This window comes from Pezoporus occidentalis, unplaced genomic scaffold (genome assembly GCF_034315485.1).
Source record: "Pezoporus occidentalis ecotype Australia unplaced genomic scaffold, CSIRO_AGI_Poc_V1 ctg3, whole genome shotgun sequence".
NCBI classification, from domain to species: Eukaryota; Metazoa; Chordata; class Aves; order Psittaciformes; family Psittacidae; genus Pezoporus; species Pezoporus occidentalis.
In genome coordinates this window covers 17,282,613-17,307,239 of record NW_026914940.1, presented here as the reverse complement: position 1 = coordinate 17,307,239, position 24,627 = coordinate 17,282,613, and the positions used below count along the sequence as shown (strand labels likewise).

Below are 24,627 nucleotides of genomic sequence, written 5' to 3'. Positions count from 1 at the left end.
ATCTTCTGATGTCAAGTCTTTATTTATTGTAACTGTCATTACGGGGTTACAGTGTACGAGATCCCACTGAGCTACGCAGAGCACCTGTACCTCTCAGTGTTGTCATAACCTAAGAATTTTAGAGATGTGACCTGTCAAATAATTAACACAGACCTAAGAACTAGGTCAGCCAAGGTCAGCCTAGCTCAGTGTCAGTGGTCTCTGAGTGGATTTGGAGTGGATGCTATGGGAAAGAGTGCAAAAACAAAGGCATGTCTAAATGTGGTTTGTGGTCTCTACTTCCCCTATCTACTTACACAGTGAAACTTTACAATATATCTTGTTGCAACAGAGGCCATAATTTATTTTAGTGCATGAAGTTTACTGGCAACCAGAGTTCTCCAAGATGTGTAGTCCCCATATCCACTCTAACTTCACGTGACAGGTTGTGTGCCACAGGTACCTGCAACTGACACTTTTTGCACTGGCACTGTCTTTACAGCACATGGTTACAATTTTCTGATGCAGAAATAAAAAGCATACGACCACCCTAGAGATCCCCCCAAGCTGTAGTGCAAGGGAGAGAGACATCAGACTACAAGAAGAAGGGGAAATCAGAGGGATTAACCACAGCTTTGTAAGTACTCCAGGATGTTGTCTCCTTTACTGTTTTCAGGTCTACAAACCCATACTTACAGGGCTTTGTCTACAACAGTTACCTGGAGATGTGCCTTAGAGTCCTTTGTTTAAGCAGTGATAGCAAGACCTCACCATGAACGCAACTCCATTTCTGGATGTGTCTGAAATGCATAAAAATATAAATGGACTTTCAGAAAGGTGCCCTGCTGACACTGACGTTAAGTCCCTCAACATGTAGTACTGGGTTTCAGGGGAAACAGGTCTCAGACATTGCCCCATTTCTTAAGGAGGAAGCCTGTCACCCTTCGCCCCCCTGGGCTCCAAGACGTGGAAAAGTAAATACAAGGAACGTATCTCCAAGTGAAAGTCTTAGATTCTAAGAGCAGGAGTAAGCCTCAGCACTGAGATTTTCCTATGTGTAATGGGGTAGGCAGTAGCCCAGGCAGAAGCCAGCTCTGCGGAGGAAGTCTGCAGTCAGAGCCTCAGGAGCTGCTGGGATTTCAGCATCCAGGCTAGACCACCCACAGGCAGCCCCTGTTATACCTGGCATGGCTAGCCATGGGCTAGCATCCTATCATGCCGTGTAAGTACAGGACATAGCTACTTCCTTGGGACTGTTTCATGTGATTTACATCAAGGGACAGCAGGCAGGGAACATCTGCAGACAGTGAGACACTGTCGGTCTGTAACAGGCAGGCATCTGAGCTGGAGTGGCATTTTCATTACTTTGGGAGGAAACACAGCTGTGACAACTTTAAAGGAATATAATTATTTATTTATTTTAAAATTATTTATCAAGAGATCTTTCTAGGTGTGTTGGACTGTTAAGGAGACAGTATGAAAGCACTTGTATGAAAGATCCAGAGTTTGAGTGGTGGACACCTGCATCCTGGATCAAATGGTGACTGGAGGTGAACTCTCAATACTGCATGAGGTATGATAGGCAAGAAGTGCTTTCAAAGAGAAGACAAGCAGCTTATGCGTCATATTATGAGGAAGAATCAGTGGAAGTACACAAGAAAATTTATTACAATCAAAGTTAATGGCTAAGAACACAAAGCTAGACAGACAGCAAGCTAAACTGGATTTAAATTCACAGAATGTCGCAAAAAGCAAGATATTTGGCAGTAAGAATATGGATCACAGTTTTGACAGTACAGTGGATGGAAATTCATGTTTTAAAATAGGTTGCATGGAAAGAATCTTCTTTCTAGATACAGATCAAATATAGTTTGGTTCTTAAATCTGCAGGTAGGTCTCAGATGATTAGTCACCATTACAGAAATAATATCTGAACTTGTGTTTTCAGAGAAGACTACCCAGAGGTAGAGGGTAGAAGGAGGAGATAAATAGGACATTGAAGTACCAGTCAGCCCCTGTTAGGCAGCTGGAAAGTGGGTGAGGATCACCAGAGTATCCCTTTTGGGTGATCTTCTGAAGGAATATTAAGAGGAAGCAACCACTGAAGAGAACAAGAACTAACGTAGAAAAAGAATTCAAGCACATAGGTAGCTGTTCAGGATGGTCAGTAAATCAAGAAGAATTAAAGTAATTTTGAGATATAATTAAGAAACAGTGTTTAAAAATCTTGGGAAGAATGGTGCCAGTGTCTCAGAAGCCAAATCAGAGTCTGTGGAGCCCAGAATATGTTTACAGTCACAAGGGAAGGACTGAGTGGGCTTGAGCAGACAAGGAAAAAGCACCGGGATGGGTTCCATAGGATGTCGTAGGCCTTTGTGCCTGTAGTCCCCCTGAAATCAACAGAGAGGAGTTCACTGTAGGCATGGCACAGCATGTGTACCGTCATGCAACACTGGGGCACTAATGAACCCTGCGTGCATTCTAGGGGGGAATTTGTCAAAGTGAGGAACTGGGACAACTACCTGAGCAATAGTGTGTTCACTGAACATGATCATAGAAAAAAGCATTAGTCAAGGCCCAAGAAGATGGTGTGGCAATGACTGAAATACCAGATGATGAGAGTCTGGGCAACAGCTTTAGCATGGGGATAGCTCAGAAGAGGTGTATTTTACGTAGTTTATTCAAAAGTCTCAGCAACCAAATTAATGTACTTGAGCAGTGCTGAGACGATTCGTTACAGTGTTCAAAAATCATAATATTTTATAGGACTAGAGTTCTGTTCATTGAAAATTCAGTTTTATGTGTTGTGCTCCACAGATGTTTCACTGACTGTAAAAGACCTTACCTTCTACACTTTGGCTGTATTAAAGCCAAAGTACTGCTGCTTCTGCAATATAAAGTAATTGAACCTTTCCTTCCATTCTTTATTGGGCTCCATATGATGTGATCTGTAAGTATCCTAACTTCATCACATAGCAGAGAAAGATCTTAAAATGAACAATACCAAAGTTTATTTTAAAAGAGATTTCTCCTTATTTCTGTAGCTGGGCAACTCATCTCCTTTGAACTGAAGTCATGACCTTTCCTAAGGCCAGTTTCAGCAATAATATGTAAGTCTTTATGCTGCAGTAGAAGAGATGTATCTTTATTTTCAGCGGAAGAAATGAGTGATCCTGGCAAGTTTTACATCTAAATTTGAAATAAATTTATACACAATCCAGCTTCCAACTCTTTATTTCCAAGATAACCTTTACCTCCTTTAAATTGTTTAAATGCATGTTATCCATTAATTCTTTCAAAAGTGATATAAAATAATAAATAACAATAATGGAACATTGTGCCCAGTTTTGGGTCTCCCAAAACTGTAGCAAGACCAATGAACAGCCACCATGTTTGGTGACTGGAGTACTAACCATGTGAGGGAAGGCTGAGGGACCTGGGTTTTTTCACTCTGAGGAAGGGGAGTGTTTTAGTTTAACCTCAGACAGTAATTAAGTACCACACAGCCACTTGCTCGCTTCCCCCCCATCTGCAGTGGGATGAGGAAGAGAACTGGAATAAAAGGTAAAACCAGTACAGGTTGAGATAAGAACAGTTTAATAATTGAAATAAATTAAAATATAATAATAATAGGAAATACATAGAGAGAGGAAAAAAATAAATAAACACCCCCAAGTGATGCACAGTACAAGTGTTCACTAACCGCTGACCAATACCCAGCCCAACCCAAGCAGTGATCAGCCCCTTCTGGGTGACTCCCCCCAGTTCATATACTGGGCATGAGGTGCTGTGGTATGGCATACCCATTTGTCTAGTTTGGGTCAGGTGTCCTGGCTCTGCTCCTTTATGGCTTCTTGTACCCCTCCTCAGTGGCAGACCATGAAAGACTGAACAGTCCTTGATCAGGGTAAGTGCTACTGAGCAACAACTAAAACACTGGTGTGTTATCAGCACTGTTCTCAGACTGAAGCCAAAACACAGCACTGCACCAGCTACTAGGGAAAGAATTAACTCTATCCTAGCAAAAACCAGGACAAGGGGATTTGAGGGAGGCCTAACAGCTCCTTCCCATACCTATGAGGAGGTTACTGAGCAGGTGGAGCCAAGATCCTTATGGAGGTTCTGGGCAGAAGAATGGGAGACAGTGGTCATGAACTGAAATAGGAGAAAAGTTCGCACTGGCTGTAGAAGACAGTAATTTTCCTTGTGAGGGTGAATACTCACCGGTCCAAGTTGTGGACTTGCCTTCCTTGGACAAGATCTTGAGCAACTTAGTCTGGACTCTTCTGATCCTGCTTTTAGCAAGAGGTTGCATGGGGGCCTTCCCCAGATCCCTGCCAGTCTGGATGATTTGGCAATCCTATAAAAACCATGAGTTACCAAAACAAGATTGGCCCATACACCTTTTAGGCACTCATGTAGCTTCCCCTCAAACACTACCTAGCCACCTGGTATCTCTGCAACACAGTGCACAAAAAAAAAAAAAACCCTCAAACTCTCATAAAATCCTCCATAGTTTGAAGAAATAAAATGATTGAAGTAATTAGTCTGGTTTTAATGTTCAGCTACAATGTTCTTTAAAAGTTATCATCTGTGTAAGCCAGTGAATTCACTACCTTGAATTCTTCTGTCTACAGAGATTTCAAACTAGGCTAATTTTAAAAAAGGTCTTGTCTCAGCAAAAATACCCAATGCCTTATGGAGGAAGACTGTAGTTATTAAGAGATTGTGACTAGAAGCAAATCTAACTAAATTCTCTTACATAGAAAGACTGTCTTCCTTCTAACTCTCATGCCTCCCTGAAACACAATCCAACTCCTACTTTTTCACAGACTTGTGCAGGCTTTGCTCATGCAACACTTCCAGCAGTATCCATGAGCATTTTCCTGGAGAAGAAAAAATCCATTAAGGCTGGAGGTTTTCATTAAGAGCTCAGAGAAGCAAATGGAAAGAAGGGGTAACATCTCTAAAATAACTTTTGTAGCTCTCTTGAGTTTAATTTTTTTTCTGTAGAAAAAAAAAAAAAGGGAACGCAGAAAAAGTAATGAGAAAGGCATGCCCGAAATGATGTGTATCCTCCTCTCCCCATTTGGACCAGCACAAGACAATCAGGTCCTGCCTGCCAGCGGTGGACACCGTATTTCTCTTGGAGTGTGCAAGAGCCAGTGTGCTCATTTGTGGATATCACATTCTGAAGGTGAAGTTCAAATTCCATCTTGTCAGCTGCAGATAATTCACTTCTTTTGGAGAATGGTGATTTCAGTTTGCCATCAACTTGTATCAGAAAATTACTGAAAAACTAACGTATAGCAGGACAGTTCAGGCTTTCTGGTTTGCAGCACTTTTCATTGCACCCTAACCATAGAGTAGAGGTTTGCAACATGTATATATGAGTTTAAATTTGCTCTAATATGGCCTCAGAAAAATGGCTTTACAAGGACACGTGGAATGCAAAGATGTAATGTGAATTGGTTTTTACATAAGTTTTTACACCCTTATACGTAGATTTTACATCCTGTGCCCTAAGCTGTACACAACCTCACTGCTTTATCTCTGATACACATATAAACCCATCAGCACAAGATCATAGAGTAACTGAGCTTGGAAGAGACCTCAGAATACCGTCTGTTTAACTTCTTGCTCAAAGCAGAGCTAACTTCAGAGTGAGGTCAGATTCCTGAGGGCCTTCTCCAGTTGAGTTTTGAGATTCCGCAGCCCCTCTGGGTGCCCTATTCCAGTGCTTGTCCATCCTCATGGTGAAAATTTGTCCCATATATTCAGAGAGAACTCTCCTCTTCACAAGCTGTGACCATTGCACCTTGGTTTTTCTCTGTGCACCCCATCTTCTTATAAGCTCCCTTTTATATCTAAATATATTTATATGTTTGGTTGTATGCATCTCTTAATATATTGAATTATATGTTGATGGTATATTCTGTTTTAAACATATGGTTTAGTTTTTATTTCTAATTTGCACTTCCTCTGTTTCTTTAACACCTATAAATCAGATGATAAAGAACATATTTAAGATATTTTTTAAAAAAGACATCCTTAAGATCAAAGATGTCTCTTTTAAAGGATGTCTCTTTCAGACATCTGTTTTAAGGATATCTCTTCAAGACATCTACCCTGTTTTCCCACTGTTTCTGTTGAATAGATATATGGAGGAAATTCTTCATTGTGAGAGTAGTGAGACACTGGCACAGGTTGCCCAGAGAAGCTGTGGCTGCCCCATCCCTGGCAGTATTCAAGGCCAGGTTGGACAGGGCTTTGAGAAACCTGGTCTAGTGGAAGGTGTCCCTGCCTGTGGCAGGGAGGGGGTTGGAACTGGATGATCTTTAACAACCCTTCCAGCCCAAACCATTCTATGATTCATTTTATGAACATCTTTTCTGAATAACCTTCTAATTTAGAAACTGTCTTTGGAGGTGTCTTCCAAGTACAATTTAGAGACCTTTACTGGTTAATGTTAATAAAGGCTAAGTGTTAAATATTGTGAGGCTAAGCACATGCTTTCTTCAGCATATCTATACAGCAATAAAGTGCTTGCAATATTTATTGGATTATACAAGAAGCATCTCTGCCAGATGATAATAAAGAAGTGAGTTTAAAAAGAATTTTGGACAGTTAAGAATCCCCAGATAAAATCCCACAATTTGTTTAGTTAATCTACAGTGAGTTTCAGAAGTGAAATTGCATCCATTAATATATGGATATTTCATAATCTTTCATAATCTGCAGAATATTATACTTTTCCACTGTCACATCATTGATTACCCCTTGTCTTATATATCTAACAAACAAAGTTCAGGAAAGAAAATATTAAAAGGCAACACATGAGCATTCTCTCTAAAACATTGTGACCTCCTTTAGCTCAGCTCAGAAGAAAGCCTGGATCCATAGATAATCCTACAGCAAAGGATCAGTAGATAGTGACACCAATAGGAAACGGGTGCATGATCTCATTGTGCTCAGGATACCAGCCCTTCACATGTTGTTGTGACAAATACCTGAGCCCAGAAATGAAGGTTTCCAGTGAAAGGGCAAGAAAAGAGCTTACATCCCGTTTTGTCAGAAGAACTGCACAGTTATACCCAAGGACATATTTTCAGAAGTTGAGAGCCGCGAAATACAGCTTTTAATTTTAAAAAGTGCATAAACCACATTAGAATCCTGCTTTGTCTGGGCTCTATACCCTGCTAATCGCCATGGGAGCTGAATGCCAGCTTTTGCTTCATTGCAAGTTTTGGAAAGGTGTATCATACCTTTCTTCTGGAACAAAAATTTGACTCATATCTGTCCTTATAGTAAGTTAGAGCTAAGCCATAAGCAGAAAAAAGTGCAAATTTAAGGTCACCATTCTTCAGAGTAAAATTAAATTAGAAAATAGGGCCGAGAAACTGTGATGTCTGCCATTTCAACAACACCCCAAGGGCTGAGAAGCCCTGGCTGGAGCCAAAAGCATGAACCACAATGTGTGAGTAGCCGTAGTCTTTAACCATGCCTATCTTCTGCTGATCAGCAGAAAAACCTATAAATCATGCGCCTTACAGACTGAAAGACTTAAATAAGAATTAAAGAACTCAGTCATGCACTGGCAGAATGAAACGTATGGTAATCTAGATGTTGTCTACCTTTAATTTCTACTTTTGTTTAGAAGCTTTTTTTTCCTCCACTGAGCCATTTAAAACAGGAGAGTAAGTGAGGACATGCCAAATGCAGATATTTCACTTTGCTTTCCCTGAACTTAACACTGAAGTTTTTATCATCGCTTTAATGGGTATTTTCAGCTCACTTGGACCTCAGTGATGATTTTCATTATTTAATGTCAGCTTCTTTCCCTGGGGAAAATTCAAGGTTTGGGGTTTAAGCCAGCATGACAATTAACAAATGGAATATTACATATCACATGCCCCAGTCTAAAAAAAGCTACTGATCATCTGCAGTGCCTTCATGACACTCCCAAACCTTCCTTCACCCCAGTCCTGGTTTGGCCCACAGCTGGCAGTTGAATATTTTCTGACTGATAGCTGGCTTGGTAAATACAACTAATAATAACACTGGGCCTGAGTCCACTCCTCACTGTTTAGTCCTTCTGGGGAACAGCCTCTTGCACAGTAACCAATTGTTCCAGTATCAAAATCCACATTTTATCTGCTTAGTGTGAGGGATGCAGAGGGATGTGGCTGGGAAAGCTTCAGGAAAGGGGTTTTTAAAAGTGAATTAATCTTATGCTATTGCTGTGTCCTCACCAAAGGGTCACCTTCAAAACTTAAGATGCTTTTTCAATATTAGGAAAAGATAAGATGCTGTATCTTATTCCATATATACATATATATATATATATATATATATATGTGGAATAGAAACTAAGGGCTAAATCATAGAATCATAGAATGGTTTGGGTTATAAAGGACCTTAAGATCATCTAGTTCCAATCCCCCTGCCATGGCAGAAATGCCTCACCCTAGACCATGTCACCCAAGGCTCTGTCCAGCCTGGCTTTGAGCACTGTCAGGAATGGAGCATTCACAACTACTTAAGGATCAGTCAAGTGGAACATTTTTGAATGTCTGCAACTAAATCTCACCTGAGTCAATACACCTAAATCCAAAATGGAAATAACAATAATTTAAACCCCCCCTTTTTTAGCTTGCTTCTCATCTAGAGGCTTTGAACTCAGTGGCACCATTTAGCCTGATTTCAAAGATCCTGGAGGAACAAAGCTTTGCTTCTACCTCAAACCAGCAAATCTGGAAGGCTGAGGCCCTCACTGACACAAGCATTCTCAAATCTTAAATGCAAAATGTGTATCAATGACTTCAGTCTATCTCCCTAGCCATGACTCTGTGATTTATCAGACACATTCTGAGAAAATCGCTGGGAATGGTTTCCCTGCAAAACCCAACTGTGGTGACTTCTTTGCAAAGACACAGACGCAACAATATGCTCATACCACACAATAACAATTTTCCCTCTTTTGCCCAAGTATACGAAAATTTTCATCTCTGAATGTGTCCTAAGTAATTAGAACAGAAAGGCAGGGTGGAGAGGAGGCGATCTATACCACCCCTATGGCATCGGGCCCCTATGCAGGAAGGAAATCAGGATTTGTTAAATTAGAGAGAAGCAGGAGAAAAGAACCCACAGCCTAGGAAAGAGCCATGCTTGGATTTCAGGTTTCGGGTTTCTGCCCCCCCAGAAGATGTGCATATACATTCATCAGTTACTGCATAAAATGTTACATGCGTCAAGCCACAAAAACATTTCAGAACAGGAGGCTGAGAGCCCACAGCTATATAGCTCATTTGGAGCAATCATCCCATGACACACTCTGTCCATGATCAATCATAGAGTCACAGAGTGGTTTGCATTGGAAGGGATCTTATAGCTCATCTAGTTCCAGCCGCCCTGCCACAGGGCCGCCTGCCGCAGGCAGGGACACCTTCCACTAGACCAGGGGCTCAAAGCCCTGTCCAACCTGGCCTTGAATAATGATTAAGTTGCCGTGAGTGAAGGAAACAATGCATCTCTTGCTGGTTTCCAGTTAGGAAAACACACGGCTTTGTCCAGGAAATGTGGATGTGACTAAACACAGAGGGTAAAGACGGGTTTGAGTACTCTCTGGCTGAATGGCCAAGCCTGTAAATTACTGCACAGAATGACAGAATCATGGAATCAACTGGATTGAAAAAGACCTTTAAGATCATGAAGTCCAAGTGTTCCCCAGAAGAAAGACGTGAACTTTCCAGGCTTTGTTTAAAAGAAAATGGTGAATGTTGGTCTGTTCTTTGACAGAGTGGCTGTAGGTAAGGGCACATGGTGACCATACTTTTCCAAACCCTTTGCTGGTGGGAGCAGTATCTGGCTTGTGGTGGCTCTTTGGAGAGCAGCTGGGACACTGCACTGCCACCTCAATACCTTTGGCTTAGGATGCAGTAACTGTAACCTGCAGTGGGACTCCTTCAACAGTTTCCTGAGCAGCTCCATAGAACAAACAAGGTCAGCTTTTGGGCATTCTGGGGGGAAGCAGAGGCCTCTGCATCATTGGCTTAGACCTACTTGTTGTTTCATGGCTTTTAAAAAATATCTCACAAGTCAATGATAAGAAAATGGTCAAAAAGAGAACACTCACCAATGTGCTTGCTGAGCTTCACTCACCCACTTGCATGCATCTTAGGCAACCCTTAGATTGCAGTGTAACACCCTGGGGCATGAAAATCTCCCAAGCTAAAGGAAGCCCAGACCAAGATGCTTTGTATTGGTATCTGCTTCATTTGAAACACTGATACGGTAATGTGACTGCTTGCTGGATGAGGTGGGAAGGCAGCAAATCATCTTTCTTACCAGTGGCAGTAATAGCAATAGAGTGGAAGCATGAAACTGCTGACAAGACTTAAAGCAGATTTCTCCGTACCACTGATGGTTTTCTCACTCATTCACTGTGCTCGTCATTCTTACATTATGCTTCCTCATGAGAGCTGCAAAACACAAACTATCTTTGAATGAAGATGACTCCTCCAGAACCCCTTCCATTCATATTAGTGCCCAGGGTATGACTCAGGTGTTCACAATAGAAGCAGGATTCTCCTCTGTCTCCAGAGGACGCACCAAACCAAACTTGCTTCCAGACCTTCATTAGAGCTCATCATGTTGCTGTGCCACATGTTGGCCACATTCATGTTGCTGGGAGCAACTTATTTTGCTTATTCATAAATTGCCGGGAGCAACTTATTTTGACATTCCAAACTATTGTCCTTATGTGGATGGTTTGTGCTAGTGGAGATCTTGGACCTCCATCCACGGCAAGAAGCACTGTATCATGCCAATCTTGGAGAATGCACTCTGAGCAAGTTCTGGGGCTTGACTTAGCTCTGCCATAGCTGCATGGCCATGTCATACTTTTTATTAAATGTTGGCAAGTTGCACTATTTCGTACTGGCACGTTTCCAGTCAGCAGTCTCATGTACAAGGACACTCTGACAGAATCACAGTGTGGCTGAGGTTGGAAGGGACCTCTGGAGGTCATCTACTCCAACCACCCTGCTCAAGCAGGGACACCTGGAGCTGATTGTTCAGATAGCTTTTGAATATCTCCAAGGAGGGAGAATCCAAAAACTCTCTAGACAACCTGTGACAGTGTTTCATGATCCTCAGATTAAAAATTAGGGGGTTTGTGTTCAGATTTAATGTAATGGTTTTTAACTTGTGACCACTGCCTCTCACCCTGTCACTGCACACCACTGAGAAGACTGGCTCCCTCTTCTTCATTCCCTCCAATCAGGTACTTGTTTTTACACATGAATAAGATCTCCCTAAGCTCTCTTTTCTCCGTGCTGAACAGTCTCAGATCCCCCAGCCTCTCCTCATATGCATTATGCTCCCCAGTCTCTGAATCATCTTTGTGGCGCTTCAGTGAACTCACCCCAGTAAATCCACACCTCTCTTGAGCTGCAGAAATGAGTGGTGGTTCTTCTGAGCTGGCACAGAAAGGCCAAGTGAGATGGACACAGGCCTAAAACTGCTTAAGAAGCCTGAGGACAGAAGATCTGGGCCTGGTTATGGACAATGTAATTGGGCTGATAAACTGTTGTGAACATACAATCCAAGATCCAGCAGAACAGAGGCCATATCAAAATTATATGACAAATGTTATTTTACTATCTAACCTGGTAGAGTCAGTTTATTCTGGGACAGAAATTTGGCTGAGGTAGCTGCAGTGTGTTTAATTAAACCCCAAATTGTCTGCAACTGGTTTTGCATTTGACACTGCAATACATGCAATACTGACTGAGAAATTTATTGATTTCTATGATTTGCTTTTTCAATCTTCCAGCAAGATACTCTGGAAGCAGAAAGCTTTCACAAAAGCAAGTAGTAGCTTAACAGATAAAACATTCCAGAGCAGCTAAAATAATTTAGTATTTTAGGTAAATATATATATATATATTTAAAGCCCATATATCATACGTGTCCAGCATGAGACCTGGATATATAAGAAAAATTCTGCAATACTGTGTAAATTGTTCAAACAAATAGTAGAAGAAAGCCATCCTTTGAGCCAACCACCTGAGGTTAGCAATTAGCATAGCTATGCTAAGAATGATTCCCATTGCAGATATCTCATATGTCTCAGATATCACTAGCTGATACCTCAGTCAACATAAATCCACTTTGTCACTCTGTTTACACTGGTGGAGAGCTCTGGTTAAACCAAAACCTTCCCATAAACTGCACTGTTTTGTACACAAGGTATAGAAAATATTTGTGTTTGGGTTTCTGGCTTCTCAGCCAACAGACTGCTTCTTTTTCTTTGAGATAGCTGGCTTGCTTTGAACAAAGCACTTAAATGTTGATTATAAGGGAACAAATCTCAAGCTTGCTGGGGCAGACCTGCTCCAAAAATCATTCAGGAAGTGTAAAAACAGGAGAAGGAGAAGTCACCCTGGTGCTTTGTCGTGGTTTAAACCCAGTCAGGTAACTGGTTCGCTCACTTCCCCCCCTTTCTTGCCCTCCCCCTGCTCTCGGAGGGACGGAGAGGAGAATCGAAAAGAATGCAACTCCCACGGGTTGAGATAAGAACAGTTTAGTAACTAAGGTATAACACAAATCACTACTGCTACCACCAATGATAATAATGATAAAGGAAATAACAAGGGAAGAGAATACATCATCTCACCACCAGCCGACCGATAACTCGCCCCCCAAGCCCGACCGAGCTCTGACCGATACCTCCTCCAACCCTGCCGTCTCCCAGCCCTTCCGGCTAACTCCCAGTTACATCCTGGGCATGACGTGCTGTGGTATGGAATACCTCTTTGGTCAGTTTGGGTCAGGTGTCCTGTCTCTGCTTCCTCCTGGCTTCCCCTCCTCCCTGGCAGAGCATGAGGCTCACAAAGTCCTTGGCCAAACCAAAACATCACTTGTTATCAGCTCTGTTCCCGAGCTGAAAGTCAAAACACTGCACTACACCAGCTACCAAGAAGGGGAAAAATGACTGCTACTGCTGAACCCAGGACATTATCCACCCCTTATTCTATACCATTCACGTCATGCTCAGATCCCACATTTTCAATATACCATCACTCTTATCTCGGTGCACTCTTATCTTAGTGCATGGACCAGTCCCTATAAAGCTGCTGTGTCCATCTGGTCCATGATGTCAGGCTCCATCTCTTGTAACAATCTTCCAGAGCAGGAGAGACTGTGTGCAGTGCTCACACTTGTGAATAACCTGGGCAATATTGTCCATTGCTAAGTCCACCCCTCGATCATGAGTCCATCTCTGTGTTGCATCTCTGCTCTGATGGCCTGAAGTGCCATGGGCCCACCAGGCTTAAAATAATTCACTGTCCCCTTAAGCAGTTTCTGCAGCTTGTTGCTGGGGACTCCATACAGCTGCCTTCCATCTCCGACGCTTCCAAAGCACTGGAGGGGCCCAGTGGACTAGATACTTGCCCATACTGTCCCACACACCCTGCCACTCATGACTCTCCAGCCTTGGAGAAAATCTCTTGGTCCCCCTATATTGTCGTCTAACCCCAGGCAAGACCCAAACCTGACTCTGCTTAACTTTTGAGATCAGACAAAATGGTTGTGGGTAGCACACAGTCTGTGTGTGTGCCAACATGCTGATCCCCATCACAATCAGCAGGCAGGTCCCAAGGATACCCAAAGGCCATTCAAAACCCTCAGAACTCTCAGTTGATGCTGCTGTACTTGTCCCTGGGGCTGGTGTAGCTGCTGTGCTTGCCGGCCCTCCCACCGCCAGCTTCTCTTTTCCTGAGTCCAGCTCTTCCTCCTCTGCCTTGCTGGGAAATGCTGCGTGGTCTCCTGCATCCTCCTGGGGCTCGGCGGGCGGCTTCCGGGAAACGCTCTCGGCCGTCGCGGGGCTGGGCTCCTCCGCGGGGCTCGGCTCCTCCGCGGGGCTCGGCTCCTCCGCCGCCTTCTCCCGCTGCTCGGCAGCCGCCTCCTTCCGCTCCTCGAGCACTCCGGCCTCCTCCACCGGCACCCGTCCCCTCGCGGCCTCCGGCCCCGCTCCCGCGGCCTCTTGGTCCCCGGGGCCGCTCTCCCGGGCCGCTTCAGCAGCCGCCGGCTCCCGGGGCCGCTCCCCCTCGGGTCCCCGCAGCCTCACGAAGATGGAGAGTAGGGTGAGGGCCAGGACGGTGAAGAGCAGCCGGACGGCCAGGTACAAGTCCACGGCCACGTCCGTCCCGCCCTGCTGCTGGAGCCCGCCCGTATTACAAGCCATTGCCATAAAGCACAGTGAGACAAGAACCTTAGCCCAGGCCCCATACTTGATAAACACTAACACAGCAAATACCGGCTCTACGTAAGTTACAACATTCTGAAGCTGTGAGATCAAGCAAAACAACTCTGAGACCCAATAAATCAGCATTGTGACGAATGACTATTAATTCGGTCAGATCTGTTGTTATCTCAACCCTTCGTGCCCCACGTTGGGCGCCAAAAAGAACTGTCGTGGTTTAAACCCAGTCAGGTAACTGGTTCGCTCACTTCCCCCCTTTCTTGCCCTCCCCCTGCTCTCGGAGGGACGGAGAGGAGAATCGAAAAGAATGCAACTCCCACGGGTTGAGATAAGAACAGTTTAGTAACTAAGGTATAACACAAATCACTACTGCTACCACCAATGATAATAATGATAAAGGAAATAACAAGGGAAGAGAATACATCATCTCACCACCAGCCGACCGATAACTCGCCCCCCAAGCCCGACCGAGCTCTGACCGATACCTCCTCCAACCCTGCCGTCTCCCAGCCCTTCCGGCTAACTCCCAGTTACATCCTGGGCATGACGTGCTGTGGTATGGAATACCTCTTTGGTCAGTTTGGGTCAGGTGTCCTGTCTCTGCTTCCTCCTGGCTTCCCCTCCTCCCTGGCAGAGCATGAGGCTCACAAAGTCCTTGGCCAAACCAAAACATCACTTGTTATCAGCTCTGTTCCCGAGCTGAAAGTCAAAACACTGCACTACACCAGCTACCAAGAAGGGGAAAAATGACTGCTACTGCTGAACCCAGGACATGCTTTCTTGAGAGGTGAGATGCTGAGGTTCAAATCCTAGATCTGAATCAGGAATCAGAGAGACGTAACCCTGCCACTGCATGTCTTGGGCATGGGCTCAGGCTATCTGCAGACATCCCTCTGTTGTTTTTGTTTGTTTTTCTGCTGTGCCAGCTCTCACAAATAGGTTCAGAGAGAGCCCACCATGCAGGATGGACTCCAGGTGAAAGAACACAGTGAGCTCTTGCAAAGCTCAGCCTGCATACACGACACTGGGAATGTAGCCATGGGGGTATTCAGAAGTCTCAAGGGTTAGATTGCAGCTTTGGAAGGCATTGCAGGTTTAAATTCGTAGGCACCTGCACATGAAAGGAGGATTTCCTATTACTAATACATCCTGTAGGGTCACACAGGGACATTACTGGTGACAAATGGTCTAATGGTTACTGAAGTCATCCCCCAGTTACTGTGATCCCACCACCCAGCTGGAGAAAGATGGTTCAGTACCGACTGTTCTTACACATTTCTGCCTGTTAAACTAACACGACCTCCTGTGCTAACTAACACATCTCCTCCTGCTGGTTTCTTTATCAATAGAATAATGGCTGAAAACAAATTAAAAATGAACACTATACACTATGTCTTGATGATCTGAGTAAACACTGCAGCAAACCTCCCGCAGACTTTGTGCCAGATGTAAAAGTAGTTAGCTATGCTGTTCTGAAAGCCACTTAGTTTTGGGAATGCATAGTGTGGTGAGGACAATATTGCTGTAAGAGCAATAGTAATGTCCTTACTTCTTGATATTTACAGGGCAGTCCTACCATTGCTATAGTTTGGGGGATTTTTAGCACACAGATTAAATCAGTGCTGCAAGTGAAACTGCAAGTGTAAGCCAGCAGAGATAGCTGGTTTGCTTTGAATAAAGCACTTAAATGTCAATTATAAGGGAACGACTCTCAAATGTGGTTTGGGCTTCACTTGGGGCTCAGACCTTCCTGAGGTCCTTCATCTGCACTGAGTCCTGTAACGCAGCATCCTCATTGCTACTAGTTTCTTTATCAGGTAACTTCAGGCTGGCACGTCTACACCCTCATATGCAGTGGTCACACCTCTGTTCTTTCGAGTACATACTTCGCTCCATGAATGCTTTAGATTTTCCAAGCCCTGTTCACACACAGCTATTTACTAAAATTTTTATGGGCAGATCAGGTGGATGTAAAGAATAGGCTTAAGGCTCTAATTCTTCAGTGAACTTTGTACCTTCTCCATCCGCCAGTTAGACAGATGCACCTGGAAGGCGGCTTGTGGAAGGATCTGAAAAGCAGGTCTGGGGTTGGAAACTCCTGACTAATGCAACAGCTACCTTTCTGGTTCCATATTCCAGGCCATTTGACAGCACCAAGACACAAAAGCTACCTATAATGCTTGGAACAACTATGCTCTGTGATTTTTTTATCCTCATTTTAGATCAATCTAGCAGTAATAAACTGATTCCTACGGTTCCTGGCAGCCTGCCCCAGAATGAGAAGTATTCTCTCCCCTGTTTAAATGAAGGATTGTTCAGCCAGACTTCTCCTCTAGCTCTGGGAAGTTTGGACTGTGGTGACTTCTTGCTCCTAGCCACCCCCACATCGTGTTATTTATTTGTGGCATTTTGCATAAGAGTTCCTATGTAAATTATAGCTTGGAGCCTTTGTCCGACAGATAGCAAGAGCTGCACTGTGCTGTTCCCCCAGCGACAAGCCTGCTTCGGTGTCAATAAATCACCATTCCGAACACAGCAGAAAAAAATATAAGCATGCTGGAAATTTAAAATCGGATCTTTACTGTCATTCTTCTCTCATCACAAGTAAACCAAAAAGAAAAGAAAGACGCTTGTGGTACTAGAAGCTTTTGGATTGTTACAACTACTAACCAAAACCCCTGATAAGCTGCCAACCAGACTACTTTCCTCAAGCTTATTATTCCATTTCTGTTTCTGCCATTTAACTCCTCAGCTGTAATATTTCCATGCAAACAGCATGGTGTGCCCAAAATATCTTATCTTACATTAGAGAGAAAACAAAAGTTTTCAGAGAGGATACTCTATCTCTTTTCCCCCACATGGCTGCAACTATGCAAAACCAAAATGGTTTCTCTCTTGGCAGAAGGCGGGATTCCTAATGAGCCAACACACAGAAAACAGATAAAATGAAGAGACAAACACCAGTGCTTATTCTATCCTCTTTCTTTCCCCGTCCTACTTTGTCCAGCTCTTCCATCCCCATTATTATCACTAACTACAGCTGACAGAAATCGTGTAATCGGCTGATGAGCCCCATACATTGAAGCAAATTTAACACTTCTTCCCCATATTCATGGCATGGAATATTTACTTTGTCTGTATCTCTGCTCTAATTTCCTCCTAACTTTGCCTAGTACTTCTGATTCTTCTTATTAAAATTCTTCTTATTTAACAGATTCTTTTTTCTCTTTCTTCCATAACATGCTTCACCCTTTGAATACTTTCCTTAAGTTTTACCTCTACTTGCTGTGTCTTGTTTCTTTGCACATTCCTTTCAAGCCTTGAGTGGAGGCTTCCTTCCCACCCTTTACATTTAAATAGGTGGATCCTACCAGCTGATAGATACCCTTTTATATCATAGAGTCATAGAATAGTTAGGGTTGGAAAGGACCTAAAGGTCATCAAGTTCCAACCCCCCTGCCATGGGCAGGGACACCTCACACTAACCCATGTCATACATTTACTTTTCTCACAGTGTAGAGAGTTAACACTTAGAGAAGCTGGAAGAGAGGAAGGCCACCTCTACAGGATCAACCTTTAGAGCAAGTGAAGATGAAGAGACCGTGGTGGGGTACTGGGATATGTGGGCTTAAACTAACACAAGCTATATGTTTTTATGGATCCCTGTGCCTACACGTTTAACAGTTCACTGAGGCTGGCTCTATACATGAGATAGCCTATTAATAATGTTTATTACATAATTTTGCTTTTATCTCCCCCTCGGGAAAAAATGTCAGTATTTTATCACTTGCAGTTCTGCTGACTTCTAACAAGCCATTTGGGGGTATTTTTTTTCCTGAGCTGGTTTTGGTGGTGAGTAGGAGTGAAGAAATTCAGTAAGTCTGTAGGCAATTGCTGTACTGGCAGTGTGCATTGGTTTTCGTTTTGGAATTGGCATGAAGGCCCTCCAAGTAACACAAGCTCTCCTTTTTGACAGAATCGACAAATAAATTATATAACATGATGCAGTTGGACAGTTTCCTTGGGGGGATGAGGACTGAGTGAGGTCAAAATGGAAAGCTCCTTTCACATCAGGGGTATTCCCTCACTTTACTGTTAAAACAAAGCACGTTTGAATGCAAAAGGCTTCTATGCCACTTTACAAAATGTAGCCAAGATTTGAGATAACACAGCTGTCTAAATCGGGTTCTTCAATCTATAGACAGACATAGAGTAATCTATGATACTTGATATATACTATATATATACTACTTGATAATCAGAAGTGTTTGACCTCTCACAAATTCTGTCTACTTGGCCAGGCAGGGACACTGCAAATTATTAGTGCCTTTAATCTGTGCAAGTAATTCAGCTGAAACTGTATATTCTTTGAAAATACTGATTGAATTTGTACAAGAAACTAGTATCTAACTATGTTGAAATCCAAAATAGACAAGTGTCCTTGCTTCTTCTAACTTAATTTGAACCCCACAAATTCTCTGACATTTCCCATTCTTGGTAACACTTGCTTTGTATTCAAATCATACAGTATATTGGACTATATTTTTCATATAATTTCCAATAAATGTTTTCAAAGCTTTGGAAGCTGACCGCCCTGAGTGAGTTTCAGATCCTTTGGGGAGATTTATGAGGCGGTAAGAAGTGAAGGAATGGAGAGGAAAAGAAGTTTGCAATACAGCTTTTGCCACATACACAGAAAGAAAGGCACAGAATCATAGAACCATAGATTCTAAACAAATAGTCCTAGTTAGGTCAAAAACAAACCTGCAGGAAAAAAATAACAAAGAGATTGCTCTCTATATATTGCTCAAACCTCTAAATTTCCTGTATTGCAAACAAGAATTCTTTGTTCTTTTCAAAAAATCATCAGGAAAAAGGTTTTTTACACCAAGGAAATCATACAACACAAAGTTCATTTAAGTCCGATAGATAAACTGCAGTTTGGTGAAGGATAAACTCTTACTATCTAAATGTCATCATCTTTTTGACCCTTCACATCAACCTGGCATCATGGGAGGCAGAATGCTCTTTAAAGCAGTAGTAATAGGGGGAAAAACAACAAGTTAAGCATCATCTGAACAATTGTTATCAAATAACACATTGCAGTTCTGTGGCCCTCTTTGTACAAGGATGTGAAAACATACTGAAATAATTTAATTATTAACATATCAATACTCCAAAAAGGTACTTTAACGTCTAATTCCTAAGCGCAGACACAAAGATGACACTTCCTTTTTTTGAGTTTAAACAAGAAGGCTGTGTCCAAGCCATGTGCAGAATCTTGATCCTTCCACAACCAGCCTCATGATTCCACCACAAGGTTGACACCTTGTGACACGGTCAATAAATGCCTTTTTGGCACAGGACAATTTTTTCCTTAAATACCATAACCTCTGACCACTGAGGCACAATTAAGTGCTCTCAATGTGGATATAAAAGGATCCTTGTCTTAAATAGTTGCTTCCACATACCTTGCCCTGGGTCCTTGTTAGATGAATATAACCTGCATGTTCCCACCTCTTAAAAGCTCACTTAGTGCAGCTTCCAGGCCATGGCTGTTTCAGCCAAGGCAGCTGTAGCTGAGCAGCACAGCCAGCACCTTTCTGCACTTACTATTGCAGTGTGTGAAGGCTCTCACGAGAATCCAGTATTTATGATGAATTCTTCTATGTACATTGGATGTTCACTGGAACAAGCTCAATCTACTGGAACAAGCTTAAACTTTCATGTTGTTGGCATTAAAAAAATCTTTGTGGCTTACTTAATAAATGCTTAGTGTATTCAGGGGTGGTTCCTCCAAAAAGATAAGCTCCAACATCATGATCGCCTAATTCATGAATGTTTTCAAAATCCTTACGCTATAGAATATATTTACATCACATTATAATTTTATTTGATACTAAAGTGCAAATTTGCCCAGTGGCCATAATGCATGTGTGAGTGCAAACCTTCACAGAGAAGATACTTTGGGACACAATGGATGGAGAAATTCAGTTCATACCATCAGTGCAGCATGGATGGGTGAGGTGTGCTGTGCTGGTCTAGGCTGCTAACATGTAGCCTACTCTTTTACAAGGGGAAGTAGGAATTGAATGCCCTCCTGCCACTGAGGATGCACTGAGCAAGAAACAAACATAGTACTTATAAAAATGTGTGTGGAGTGGCCAACATGTGGCTTACTCCTTAGCTGAGGCTGCTGAGAAACCATAGCAATCCTCTACTTGAACAACTTAATGAATCTTTGGATAGCTATACAGCAATGACAGTTCTGCTCTTTGCAAAGCATTGCTCATTCTCATACAAAATGAAAACATTAATTTGGAGGTTTGCAGTTTTGCATTTTCACATCTTTAAATTATAGTTTAATCAGGACTGCATTATACAAGCAAAGAAGGATGTGAGTTTACAGCCTGTCGGCTGGCTGGACAGTCATGGTAATGATTTTCACAACCCTGCTGCTTCTGGCAGCTGTCATCCTTTCTAAGGATGCAGAATCAATGGCTCCAGCTGTAGGAGGTTATGCACTGCTCCTGCACAGTGCATTGGCACTCTGTCATCGGTACTAACCATGCAGCCACGCTGTCACATGAAGTCTTTCCTGAATTATTTACCTGTAAGGAGGTAGGTATCTGTTTGTTACCATCTTGTTTGTTTACAGTGAAGATAGTACATACACTGCATTCTCTGTCAACAGGTACAAAAGGATCAAGGAAAGCCAGGTCCACGTCTCAGCAATGCTGTGTTCTCAGTGCTTTCCCCTGACCTCCTTCAGTCACTTATTCCTGGTCCTGACTCATCACCCTTCCAGCAGCCAGCGCTTTCTGTTGGCAGCACTGTCTTAGGCCATAAAACTTAGTGAGGACTTGGAGTAGAGAATCATGTGTCTTTCCAAGCTGCTGGTGGGATTTTGTTTAAACCTTTATTTTAATATACAGCTCACAGGCATCTGATTTTGTTTTTCTCCTGGATATTAAAGGTTACATAATTAATCATCAGCTTGGGGGAAGAATCTGCAGGGAAGATTAGGAGTTCCTCACACTGCTCTTCCACTTGTACATGCTGTAAAAGGAACCCATTACCAGCAGCAGAACTGTTCCTGTACCACCACCCTGCTCTTTTAATTAAAAATCCTTGAATGGGTGTTCAGATTCCATTTCTGATGGCATTTCTACAATGAGAACCGAGAAGGCATTTATTGAAACCATTAAAAATTTTATTCCAAAATTACAAACATAACAACATGTCTTCTCTAAGTAAGATCAGAAATGAAACATTTTAACCCCATGAGATTCATAGCTTTATGTGCTACACTCGTGTAAAGAGAAAAACAAAATTGTTATTTTCTACACATGAAGGAAAACTTGGCACTGTAACATTGAAACTGCTCAATGAATTCACTGGAAGAAAAAAAAAATAAAAATCAAACTTTGTTTGAAAAGATTCCTTGCAGTAGGGGGAATTATAGGATTTCCCCATCTTCTGCTTTTCTTCCCAAGAAGGAAAGGGGAAGGAAATCTTACACTGGTCTTCCTCTCCCCCTTCCAAGGGCTTCTTTTAGCAGTTACTACAAATATTTTTTTAAAAGCCAAGCCAAAACAAGAGGCACAAAGTGGACCTTATCTTCATGTCATTTAAAGAGAACAACTATTCTTGGATGTTTATAAAATATTGCTACTAATGAGATTGCTGAATCTTAGTCAATAGAAAGTTATGACAGAATTTGCGATTGTCATGCTTGAACTCTCATCTACTGCCAACCTACTGCAAACCCCTGCTCTGGCCAGCTGTGTCCCCTGGCTGAGAACATGCTTTCTACTGTCTTTTGCTCAGTCCCTGTGTAATTCAGTCATACCTCAGTTATTTTGTGACCTCCTGACTCGCTCAGCAAGGAAGACAACATGTTATCAATACCTATGGGACAAGCTCTGCTGAGCATGTATTTAGATATACGGAGAAGCCGTATGTCTAAAAACGGCTAATCTGCATTTAGATAGACAGAGAAGTAGCAGCGCAGAGTGCTATGGCAGTGATTTCGGTTCAGCAAAGCTTTCCTCTCCGAGTAGCAGCACAGGCACGCAGAAAAAACTAAATCCTCTAGGTCACTGGAAGCACCCAGTAGGTTTACTTCAAGATCTACCTAGAACTATAGCCCTTCACAGTCACCAGGACACCCTGAATGAAGCCTTCCCCTTTCACTATCAAACCAAGGTGAAATCCATGCCGTTTAAGAGAAACATTTTAGCAACATTACACTGACTGTGTAACAGCAGATAGACCTTTAGAACACTCCTCTCCACCACATAACTATCTACCTTTATGCTTTGGTTTTTATTTCAAAGACTGACATGAACTTTCCACTTCTCCTAGGAAGAGACAATGTCAGGTAACTAAAAGAAGTAATAAAAAAAGGTAATAATAATTTGTTTAAAAAACCCTTTCACATTAAATCAGAATGGCAAAAAACTGGAAATGTTACTCACAACATTCTTACAGGTACCTGAAGTACCACCAGTGATTATGGCTTACTCTGAATTTTACATGATTTTTACAGTACCTATTTTAGTGAACTGACTGGCAATTGTCTCTTGTGGGAAGTGATATGAATTCTCATTTTGTACTCCTGAAGCCCACCTGACTGCATGCAGTGACTGACTGACTGCATCAGTGGTGTCAGTGATCACTTCACCTGGATTTAAGTGCTAATATAAAACAAAAACACTCCTCACCCCCCACTTCGCTTCAACATATAAAAATCATCCCACAAAAGCATCAGTTTTACACCTTCAAAAAATTGAAGAAACTTCACCCTTTCAGTGTCCTTAAAGGGACCACCCCCCACCCCCCCCAAGTCACTGTAATTTACTGCATGTGAACATAGGTTTGCTTTGTGAGCTGGACTGATGCCTTTCATGGAGGACCCCTTAAGATGTACAGCAGCTTGTTGGTGGAGGAATTCAAGTGTGGGGATGACAAAGTATGATGATGCACAATATATTTACAGCAGGTACCTTCATCATTTCAAACTGAAGCTATCCTTTAAGGTTTACACATGAAAAAAATTCTTAAGATTCAAAACTGTTCATGTTAACTAATGTTTCATTAAGTATCCACCAAGATTTGAAACAGTGCTACTATCTGCAGGTACCTTTTGTATAAATGCACACCTGCTAGATGAAAGGTCAGGAAAAAACCCAGTAAAAGCTATGACAACAGTTTTGTGCTCCTGAGATGAGATGATTTTAAAACACAGATTATTTAAGTAAATTCTTCCTGTCAAAAGGAAAACTGCATGTGGGCCATGTGCCTGCTGTTTACAAAAAACATTCCAATTTTATCTCATTTAAAAATTCTTTAATTATTACACAACAGCACTTTTGTGATTGTGTTATCAAACAGGGAGCATGGCTATTACACAATCTGGATTGTTCTAAAGTGAGTGTTTTGGGGCTGTAATGATATAGAATGAAATTACAGCTTGCAATTTAGTCAATCTCTCAAGAAAAAACTTGAGGAGCAATAAGAAACTTGGCATAAAGAGCATGCTTATTAGCCTTAGGAAATGTTGCTGTCAAAAAGCAACTTGCTACCTTCAGCCCCAATTCAGACTCTTCATCCTCATCATAAGAGCCAATCCTATTCATAAAGTGAATCCTTGTGCTCCAGACCAGCTTTCTGCATTGGTGTATATAGTCCAGCAGAAATCTAGCTTTAACTGCTTATTTTCACTTCTTAAAATTCCCCCTGCTACCCACCACAACTGCTTTGACTGTCATAAGGCAAAAGATGTAACTAAGCACAATAAACCACGCTTATTACAGCTAGATCAGTTCTTCTGATAATATTCTGCTGTATTAAAGTATGTTTTAAAATAAGTTGCAAGTATTCTAAAATTAGTTACTAGTATGCATCTTAATAAATAGAAGACATTAAGTCATAAAATCATTTAGACTGTAAAGAGCCTCTGGAGGTCAACTGAATCCAGCTCCCTACTCAAAGCAGGTCTAAGTCTATCAGGATGGTGAGGTAAATTCACTTGACCATCTCCAAGGGCTATGATTCCATAACATCTCTGGTTTCATTGCTTGATCTTCTTCATAGTAAAATCCCAAAATAATATTTTTTTTAACCCCTTAAATCTAACTGGAATTACCCTATTCGTGTCCACTGACACTCATCCTGTTTCATGTACCTTCAAGACCAGTCTTGCAGTGAATCCTCCCTTCGAAGGGACCAAAAGCAACAGTAAGATGTGGTTTTAGCCTTGCTAATGAAGCCCAGAAAGGACACTATGGCTCTGCTATGGTCATGTCTCTTTCCACAGGGGCACTTGCTGCTTGTGTTCACCTTGCTGTCCACCATGTCCCCAAGCCCTTTTCTGG

At 42.3% G+C, this 24,627-nt stretch overlaps 2 long non-coding RNA genes across 2 annotated transcripts; both read right to left on the bottom strand.

The window, feature by feature from the left end:
• Positions 1-10,754: 10,754 nt before the first annotated feature.
• Positions 10,755-18,623, bottom strand: LOC134167959 (uncharacterized). Its single transcript, XR_009966342.1, has 3 exons — positions 18,497-18,623; positions 15,021-18,465; positions 10,755-12,424 (listed from the first exon to the last, which is right to left on the bottom strand). It is a non-coding gene; the product is annotated as an uncharacterized LOC134167959 (long non-coding RNA).
• Positions 18,624-21,439: 2,816 nt separating this feature from the next.
• LOC134167960 (uncharacterized) lies at positions 21,440-24,117 on the bottom strand. Its single transcript, XR_009966343.1, has 2 exons — positions 22,637-24,117; positions 21,440-22,605 (listed from the first exon to the last, which is right to left on the bottom strand). It is a non-coding gene; the product is annotated as an uncharacterized LOC134167960 (long non-coding RNA).
• Positions 24,118-24,627: the final 510 nt, after the last annotated feature.